The following is a 10129-nucleotide window of genomic DNA, read 5'->3' as shown; positions in this document are numbered from 1 at the left end:
ACATACCAAATCAGCCCCACCCCCAGGCATGCTGAGCCACCATCAGGACCAGGCATCGTGGCACATGCCTGTAATCCCGTAGCACTGGGGAAGCTGAAAACAAGGGGAGTTCTGAGTCCTTCGGAGAGAAGTGTTCATGTTACTCCAGCATGAAACAATTATTACTCATGAAAGAAAAGGAATTATCCCCTAGGTATACTAAATTTACTGTTCTATTATTAAAACTTTAGAAACTCTCAAAGATCATTTATTGTGTAGAAGCAGCATGGGTTACACAGAGCCAAGGCAACTTTAGGAAGTGTGCTTGTCTTGGTTGTATGGCTTTCTTTTTAATTCATTGTCTTTGCTTGGTCCAGTAATTATATTCAGAAGTTCCACAGCACAGGCAAGCTGATGTTGCAGCTAAGATGTGAATAACTTTTTCATTGTTTCTCATAGTGACATGATTTGTGGTCACAGTGCTTTCCTTCACACCGCGCTTTCAGGTCCTCAAATCCTCCTCCCCAGAAAAGAAACAAAATCAGCCGAATTACTGGCATTCTTCACCTGTGCCACTGCTCCAGGAAACTTATTTGCATGCTGCAGTGAAGGCTTTTTTTAAATTCTTTTTCCCAGAGTCTTATCTTAAATCTAGATGACTTCTGTTAAGATTCAGGTCTAAACTGTCCTCCCTAAGACTCAGCCATTCAGAGGTGGGGCTCTTGGAAGGTGACTGATTAACTGTTGATAAGTTGATGGCTGGATGTGTGATTAGGAGATTGGGCCTGGCTGGAGGTGGTCATCTGTGACCTCAAAGGGTGTCTCCTTGCCCTAGACTCCTCCTTTATGTCTCTATCTCTGATTCCTTGCTGTAGCCTGAGCACTTTCCCTCTGCCACGCAGTTTCTGCCTTGGGACCAGGTGACCGTAGACTGCAACTATTAGTAAAAATAAGTCTCCTGCCCTCTCCAGTTGCATGTATCAGGTTTTTGTCCATGCAGAAGGAAAGTGATGGGCTAGGGAGATAGCTCAGTGGCATAAGCACCCACCTGGCAAGCTCAAGGTCCTGAGTTCAATCCATTGGACAACAACAACAGCAACAAAAAAAAATCATTGAAAAGACATAAAACTTCTATGATTTTGACAATGCCCACTCTAAAGAGTTTAGTATAAGCATGATAATTTGTTATTTTTTTGAATTTCACTAGGAGACAGTTTTTAAAAAATTTTAATTATTGATTTAACAAGTTATAGACTATCTCCCTGGTATACACAGTGAATATTGACTGGCATTTCTCCTTATCTCAAATCAGTCATCCTACCCTCTTGCTTAATCAATGTAATCTGGGTTCTACTGTATTGAATAGACTCATTCAGAGTCAAAAGATTCATCAGGAAATTGAATTTCTCTCATTGCCCAAGTAATACCTGAACAGAATCAGAGATGCAGAAAAGCGCATCGCCAAAGGGAGACAGAGGAAGGACAATGCACAGCCTTGCCTTTCTCATCCTGGTACTGAGCCTCAGCATCGCCAAGCTACCAGGAAGGAGACAGCAAAGCTCACAAGAGCAAAACCTATAAGCCTCTCTACAGGCAGAATTTGGAATCAGAGGTGACAGGAAATGGCAACAAAGAGCCAAAAAGACCAAGCATCATGGGCACAGAACAGGCTGGCAGAAGCTGTTTGCCCTCCTGGCATGCTCTGGATGGTCAGTGGGACCTACCCTGGAATAACTAGCCACTGCAGGGAGCCAACAACCCCAGGTTGGGCTGATGCCTCGTCTCACCTCCAGCCACCCCTAAAGCCTGCTAATTACCGCTGTGGCCTGCATCTGCGAGAGAGCAGAGAAGCACCCCTGGGAGAAAGAACAGAGAGCTTCCCTGAGAAGAAAGATCTACTGAGAGAGCTGAGGTAGATGGACACAAACTGGGAAATGTTAACGTCAGGTTGTGCATAAGGGTTGCTCTGCTTGGAGGTATGCTCAGTGTAAGCAAAGGAAAGTGTTATGATGTGTGCAGAGTTGTCTCCCCAAAGCCTCATGTAGTCATGAGAACAGGCTTCTAGAGTTTGTGATTAATTCAATAATTCAATAATTAATCCAATGCTGGGATTATGAGTATGAGTGCTGCCAGGATTACGAATGGGAATGCTGTGAATAGTATGAGTGCAATACAAGGAAAGCAGACACTCTTGTTCTCTCTCTGCCACTGTAGCCCCTGCTCTTGCCTTTTTACTCTTGCTGTTTTGTTGTTTTCTGCTGCCGTGAACTGCTGCCCTCTTTCATGTGCCTTTATTTTGGGTGTCAGGTATTTTGTCCCAGCAATAAGAGGAAAATAACTGAGGCAGAAAAGAAATAGTAAAAAGCAGAAATTAATTTTAAAAAACAATAAAAAATCAAAAGTAGAGACAATAATGAAACCAAAAGTTACTCAGTAAAATACGTTTTAGTAAAGTCCTTTTGCTAGTTGGCAACAGGTGCCATCTTGCCTTAAAACTCCCACTAGGGGGCTACAAAGATAGCTCAGCAGTCTAAGTGCCTGCCTGGCAAGCACAAGAACTGGGTTTGATTCCTGGCACCACATGCTGTACCAGTCTCACCTGGGACTGCTGTATCACCCAGCTGCAGAGTGAGACCTGTACCAAATAAAACTCCCCTTGAAGAGAACTCCAGGCACAGAGGACTTTATTAACTCTGCCAAATATTTAAAGCAACATTAGAAGAAATAATAATGAGTTCTTGTAGAAGAGAGAAAGGGATATTATGACACCATCTGAGGTTAATATCTTCCTAAGACCAAACTGAAGACATTACTTAAAAGAAGATAACAGGAAATTCTCCCTCATTAGCATAAAAACAAAATTTATAACTGCATTTTATCTAGCTGAATCCAACAAAACATGAAAAAGAAATGACATCATGACTGAGTACTTTACAGTAAGGCAAGGATGGTTTAATTTTAAAAAACAGTAAATTTAACATGCTGTGTGAACAGCGAAAACAAAAATCCATATGATCAATTCTAGGTACTGAGAAAAATATTTGACAAGATTCAAAATCAATTGATGATTTAAAAAACTTTTCCACGTACTGAGAATAAAAGAGAACCTCAAGCTTTTTTTTACAAAGGCATGTGTGTAAAGCACAAAGGTAAAAAAAAAAATAATAATAATTACTGCTAAAATTCTAAATGTGTGCAGGCTTTCACCTAAGATCTAAAACAAGTAAGGAATATCTGCTCTCCTCACTCGTATTCAACATGGCATGAGAGGTCCAGCTGTAACGGCAACTTTTAGAAGATTGATCAATTGATTGATTGATTGATTGATTGATTGATTGAAGACAAGTACCTTCCCCAAACTTCCTCAGGCCTAGAGCATAAACCGCCACCCTCCTGGCCTCTGCCCAGAAGAAGGGACAGAAGACACAGGCACCAGCCCCAGGAGGGCAGAGCCCAGTTTCCCTCCATAGAAAGTGAGAAGAAAGTGAGCATTAAAGCAAGCCTGGAGACATCTGTTGTCTCCCTGAATTCCCCTTCCTTACTATAAAAGACCTTTGCATACCTGGACACAGTGAAATGCTGATGTGCAGCACTTAATCCCTGGATCTCCGCAGAGATTGCTTTGAATAAACCTGTTTCCCCTTTTCCCAAAACAAATGGCTTCTTTGGTTAGATCAACAGCAAACAAAAGGGTGTGAGTATATGAAATAAAACAGCCAGAATGTCTCAGTTACTCTTCTCTCATTGTTGGGACAAATACCAGACATTCAAAGTTAAGGAAAGAGAAGTTGATCTAGCTCACAGTTAATGGAGGTTTCAGTCCATACTCAGCTGGCTCTAAGGCAAAGCAGCACATGACAGAGAGCAACCTTTCCAGGCAGCGGCAAAGAGCAGAAAGCAAAGAGAGGGGCAGCAGCTCAGGCAGCTAGCCAGCCTTTCTCCCCCTTATATTGTAATACAAATTACCCTCCCCAGGGCAGGTACAGCAACCACACCCACAATGATCAGTCACAAACTCCAGAATCCACCCCCTGACTGCACGAGGCTTTGGAGGGACACATATATACAAACCATAACACAGTAACACAAATGAAATAAAACTTTTAAAATATCAAAAGAAATATAGATTAGAAAGGAAGAAACTGTTTTTTTCAATCCCAGAAAACATGATCACATGTCCAGATAGCTCTAAGGAAACATAGCAGTGACTGTATTTGTGTAAATTTAGCAAGTGTCAGCCCAGGCTACCAGAATGAAATACCATGAACTGGGTTCTTGGACAAGAGGATTTTCTCACAGCGACGGAATTCCAAAAACAAGGTGCCAATATATCAGGTTCTTGGAAGTTCTTCTCTTCTGGCCATGTGCTCAGCTGGTCTGACCTCCATATATACCATGAAGGCTCACTCTCTGATGTCTCTTTCTACAAGAGCTAATTCCACTGTGCATTCCACACACTCTGACGAGCTCATGTAAGCTGTAGACCAGCTTGCCTTCCAAAGCCCCCTCTCCAAATATCATTACATTGGGGATTACGACTTCATTATATAAATTTAATGGGGTGATGGGGAGGATACAATCTAGTCAGTAGCCAAAAGCTTTCAGGTAATTTATATAACAAATTAATTACATTTCTCTACAAAGTATCAAAGAACAATTAGAAGTTGAATTTTTTAAATGCTAATCACAAACAACAACAGAAAAATACTTAAAAAAGACAGACTTGATGAAATCTGTACTATACATGTACATTGAAAAGTAAAAAATGATGCTGAATGAAATTACAGAGATGTGAGGCTGGAGAGATAGCTCAGCAGTCTTAGCACCTGCCTAGCAAGTACAAGGTCCCAAGTTCAATCCCTGGTATCTCATGCTGTGCTTTTCAGCGCTGAGGAGGCTGAGACAGGAGGATCACTATGAGTCCAAACTGTGAAGCAAGACCCTGTACCAAGGAGAAGGAAAGGCAGAGAAATAAGAGGAGGAAGAGGAGGAGGAGGAGGAAGAGGAAGAGGAGGAGGAGAAGGAGCTATAGCTCTCCTTCTATAAGAGCTAATTCCACTGTGCATTCCACACTCTGATGAGCTCACGTAAGCTGTAGACCAGCTGACACACCTATAGTGCCAGCGCATGAAAGGCTGAGGAAGAGAAAGGAAAAAAGAGAGAGAGAGGAGAGAGAGAGAGAGAGAGAGAGAGAGAGAGAGAGAGAGAGAGAGAGAAAAGAAAGAGAAAGAAAGAAAGAAAGAAAGAAAGAAAGAAAGAAAGAAAGAAAGAAAGAAAGAAAAAAGGTAAATTATGGAGATATAAATATGTGAGCAGATATGTCATTATATGGGCCAAATGACTTAGTATTATTAAGATTTCAATTCTTACCAACTTGGTATCTAGATTTAACAAAATGCCAATTTAAAAGACCAGCTGAGTTTTTACTTAGATGTTGACAACTGATTTCAAAATTTTTATAGTGCCAAGTGTGGTGGCACACACCTATAGTGCCATCACATGAAAGGCTGAGACAGGAGGATCACCAGGAGTTTGAGACCTGGGCTTCATAGCTAAAAATCAGCCTGAAGCACACAGCAAGGGCTTGTCTCAAAAAAATAAAGCAAAAAAAAGAAAAAATCATTTATATAATAGTACAATGAACTTGGAATCCTCAAAGCAATTTTTGAACGGAACAATGTATCTGATTTCAAGATTATTGCAAAGCTTTAGTAAGCAAGACAGTGGGATACTGGCAAAAGATGTATCTATTCATAAGCAGAACTACATGCCGAGCTCAAGCATAGGCCCACGCAGAAATGGTTTAAGTATTTTGGTAAAAGTGCCAAGGCAATTCACTGGGGGAAAGAGTATTTTCAACAAATATGGAGAGAGCAATCGGACAGTTATCTGCAAAAAATCTATGCAAGCATCTTTTGTTTTGCCTCAAAAATATTAAAAATGCTAATTTTAACAGAATCTTAGGCCTAAATATAAGAGTCATAACTAAAAGATTCTACAAAAAAACTTAGAAAATGTAAGCCAACTTGGGTCAGACACAGTTTCTTTAAAGAAGCTAAGAGTAGCATAACAACAAAAGAATAAGTCAATAAACACGAATTCGTCAAACCGAAAACACTCAAAAAATGCCAATCAAAACTGCAAAATCTACCATCAGACACCACCTCAATACCTGCTATCAAAATATCTACACATTCATAAAGAGAAGAAAACAAATGTTGGTAGAAATTGAAATCCCATCCTGTACATCGTAGTGCTAATCCAAATGGTGTTGCTGCTGTGGAAAATAGGACGATGCACCTCAAAAAACAGTGATAGAGTTTCCACATGATTCAAAAGCCCTGCTTCAAGCTGCCTATCCAAGAGAATTGAGAACAAGAGCTCTAAGAGACACTTGCACATCCATGTTCATAGCATCCTTATTCCCAACAGCCAATGGAGGGAGAGAACACAGATGCCCCTCAAAGGGTGAAGGAAGAGGCAAAATGTAGCACACGTAGAATTCAGTGGTGGTGAACGTGTGCCACAACCACCGCAGCATGCTGTTTGTCGTCACTGAAAGTTCCAAGAGGTTTGCCATCCTTGATACAGACTGTAGGGTACAAAGTCTCTCCTGGGGACCATTACCCAGGCTTAACTGAGAAGGAAGCTCTAATGTAAGATGCCACATGGATGAAACTTGAAGACGTTGTGTGAAGGAAAAGCCAGTCAGCCACCGAAGGACAAATACTTTGGGACTGTATTGAGATGAGGTTCCAACCACCGTCAGCTTCCCAGAGAAAATTGTGCTTTTCAGAGACCAGGAAGAAGAGGTAATGTAGAGTTACTGCTTGGTGAATACAGACTTTCAATTTTCAGAATGAAGAGTTCTACAGTTGGACAGTGACAGGGATGCATAACAGCATAAATGTACTCAATACCACTATCCTCTGTGCTTGAATAAGATGGTGAATTTCATGTTATTGGCCACAGCTAGAAATAAATAAAAATAAAATACTTATTCTTTAAAAGAACAAAGTGACATGGCAAACCATGTTCTTGGAAAAATATTTGCAAACCTGTGCCTGACAAACTAGTTCTATCCAAAATAACTAATGAATTTTTAAAATTCAGCAGTAACAAAATAACCCTCCAAAATTATTTCAACAGCAACAATATGTAATGTATTAATTATTGAAACTGTCCTACTGATCTGTTTTCAAACTCTCTCATTGTTATTTGTTTCTCAATAAAATTATTAAAAAATTGAAAAAAAAATATTTCAACAGATCTTTCTCCAGAGAAGTATATATAGAGAAGATAAGTATATAAATAGACCTCCGTATCCTGAGTCACTTGAAAAATGTGGCCTATCATCTCATTGAGATAATACTGCACACTGATTAAATTCGAATTTAAAAGGCTAACACTGGTTAAAATTTAAAGGAGTGGTCATATGAGTTGTTAGCAAAGACACGAAACAACTAGACCACATTTGTGCGGCCAGTAGGGATGTAAGATACAACCATGTCTTTGAAAAGCAATTTGGTGGTTTTACACAAAGTCAATGATACTTACCAGGTATTGAGATGGTTCGTTCCTACAAATTTACCAAGAACTGGAAACATACGTCTTACCTGAGGACTTGCGCATAAATTTTGATAACTGTTACAAAATGAGCTGTGTGCCTCTCCAAAACGCATAGATTGAAATTCCAGTGCTTTCCGGGAGTGATTGATGGTCAACAGAATGGAGCCCTAGTGGGTTACAGGGGTTAGTTCCCTATTCCAAGAGCACCCAGAACATCATCACTAATTGTTGTTCTCACCCATTGCATGATGTGAAGACACACTGAGAGCTTGAGTGCACCCTCGGAGACCTTTCCTCTTCAGTACTGGGAGGAATAAACTTCTGTTTTTTTACAGGCTACTCAAGCTATGATAATCTGTCAGAGCAACCTGGTGCCATGAACGATAAAACTTTATTTATAAAAATAAATAAAACAATAAAAACTGTATTTATAATAGATGAAACCTAGAAACAATCCAAATATCCATGAACAGGTGAACATATCCGTGCAACGTAATAAATTCATCAATTGAAGGAAGTGAATTACTAGGAGCTGGCCAAGTAGCTCAGCAGATTAATGTGCTTGTAGACAGGCCCAGGGGCTGGGAGTTCGATCCCCATGCCTGCCATGCCAGCCCCACCCCAGAGCACGCTGAGATGGCAATTGAGATGGGGAGTGGTGGAGCACACCTGTAATCCCAGGTCATGGGAGGCAGATCACTATGGGTCTGATCTAGTAGTGAGACCGTGAACCTAGACCCTTCCCTAAAATACAAAAAAGAAAAAGAAAGAAAGGAATTTTTTATCCAAAGACAACTCTCCACATCATTTCAGTGAGTCAGACAAAAGTGGTTACATATGTTATGATTTCACTTATATTAAAAACTAATGTGAGGAGAGAAAAAACAAAGCTAACATGAATGTAACAGACAGTCTCTCTCAATTTTGACAGAAAAAGTCTTCCCAAAAATGCTACCCCACCCTACAAAAGCACAAGTGAAAAGTCAATAAAGATAGCTGTGACAAAATTAATATTAAGCATTTATTAGACAAGGGACACAACAGTCAAATTAATATGTGTGGCAGATTGAGAAAGGACAATTGCAATGTCAACAGCTAACAAGGACTGACATACAGAATACAAAGGAATTCCAGGAAAACAACAAAATTAAGGTAAGCACATAAGTCATAACAGCGAATATTCAAATGGCCGACAAGTACCTGAAAAGATGCTCAATATCATTGTAATCAGAAAAATACCATAGTGACAAACATTAAAAAAAAAAAAGAAAACAATATCAGTATGGGTAAAAATGTGAGTGACTTCTACATGTTCAATGGGGCTGTAATGTGGGTGACTTCTACATGTTCAATGGGGCTGTAATGTGGGTGACTTCTACATGTTCAATGGGGCTATAATGTGCGTGACTTCTACATGTTCAATGGGGCTGTACTGTGGGTGACTTCTACATGTTTAATGGGGCTGTAAAGTAATATGAGCACACTAAGGAGAAATTTGATAGTAATCATTAGAATTGAATGTATCCTCTCTATAATTCTCAAATTCTCTTCAAGAGCCTGAGGAACTCTTGGCAGTGCCCATAAGGGATCTATTCAAAAATATTACAGATACATCACAAGATTGTCTTTGGCAGGGGGGATGAGAGGCCAGATAAGTGCTATTGAAGAATAACTCAAAGATATCAATTATTTATTCTCTATTTTACTTGTAACCAAAAACAATGATGATAGATCACTTTCATTTAACAAAGGAAAATACAGGATTTATATTAGAAATGAAGGCCAAAATGTAGAAGGAAATACCTTGATCACTTTGAAAACTATAGACATTGTTCTTTTCCCCCTGGTAAGTTAGTGAGAAGCTGTGGGTGAGTAATAAGCCCACTTGGGATGTTCTACCCCTTGGGGGCAACTGGATCATCAAGGAAATCTATATCAATTGTTTGCTGGTCCTCTAGAAACTCCTGGATGTTAAGCAGTGAAAGCTACAGGGCAGGATGGGTTTATAACGTACCTGTCAGCCACCTTCATTGCAAGTCTGCCAGATCATGGTATCTCCCTTATTAAAATGTCTAAAGGGCCAGGGAGATGGCTCAGTAGGATAAGCACTTGACTGGCAAACGCAAGGATCTGAGTTCAATCTCCAGTTCCGCCAAAAATAAATAAATAAATAAAATTTTTAAAAAATAAAATAAAAGTCTGAACCTGATCCAGGGAGATAGCTCAGCATCTCAGGTTCCTGCCTGGCAAGTGCAAGGTCCTGAGTTCAATCCCCAGTACAAAAAAAAAAAAAAAAAGCCTGAACCTGCCTTCAAATGAAAGATAAAGAGTGAACAGTGTGATACTGCACAGCAATCAACCCGGCTGCCTATAGGTCTCTATTTGTCAAGTAGAACCTACAAAAAATAAAATATATACAACAGCATTATGTGCCATTGAGGGATCTATCCAGGGACATAACTGAGAAACAGTACACTAGTTCACATAGTAAAGGAGTAGACTGTAGTGAGTGTGGAGATGAAGTAGGAAAAAAAAAATAGAATAAACTAGAACTAGAGAGGCACTTGGCTTAAATGGCACT

Source organism: Octodon degus, unplaced genomic scaffold (assembly GCF_000260255.1).
Source record: "Octodon degus isolate 3935 unplaced genomic scaffold, OctDeg1.0 scaffold00007, whole genome shotgun sequence".
NCBI lineage: Eukaryota > Metazoa > Chordata > Mammalia > Rodentia > Octodontidae > Octodon > Octodon degus.
This window is presented reverse-complemented; position numbering follows the sequence as displayed.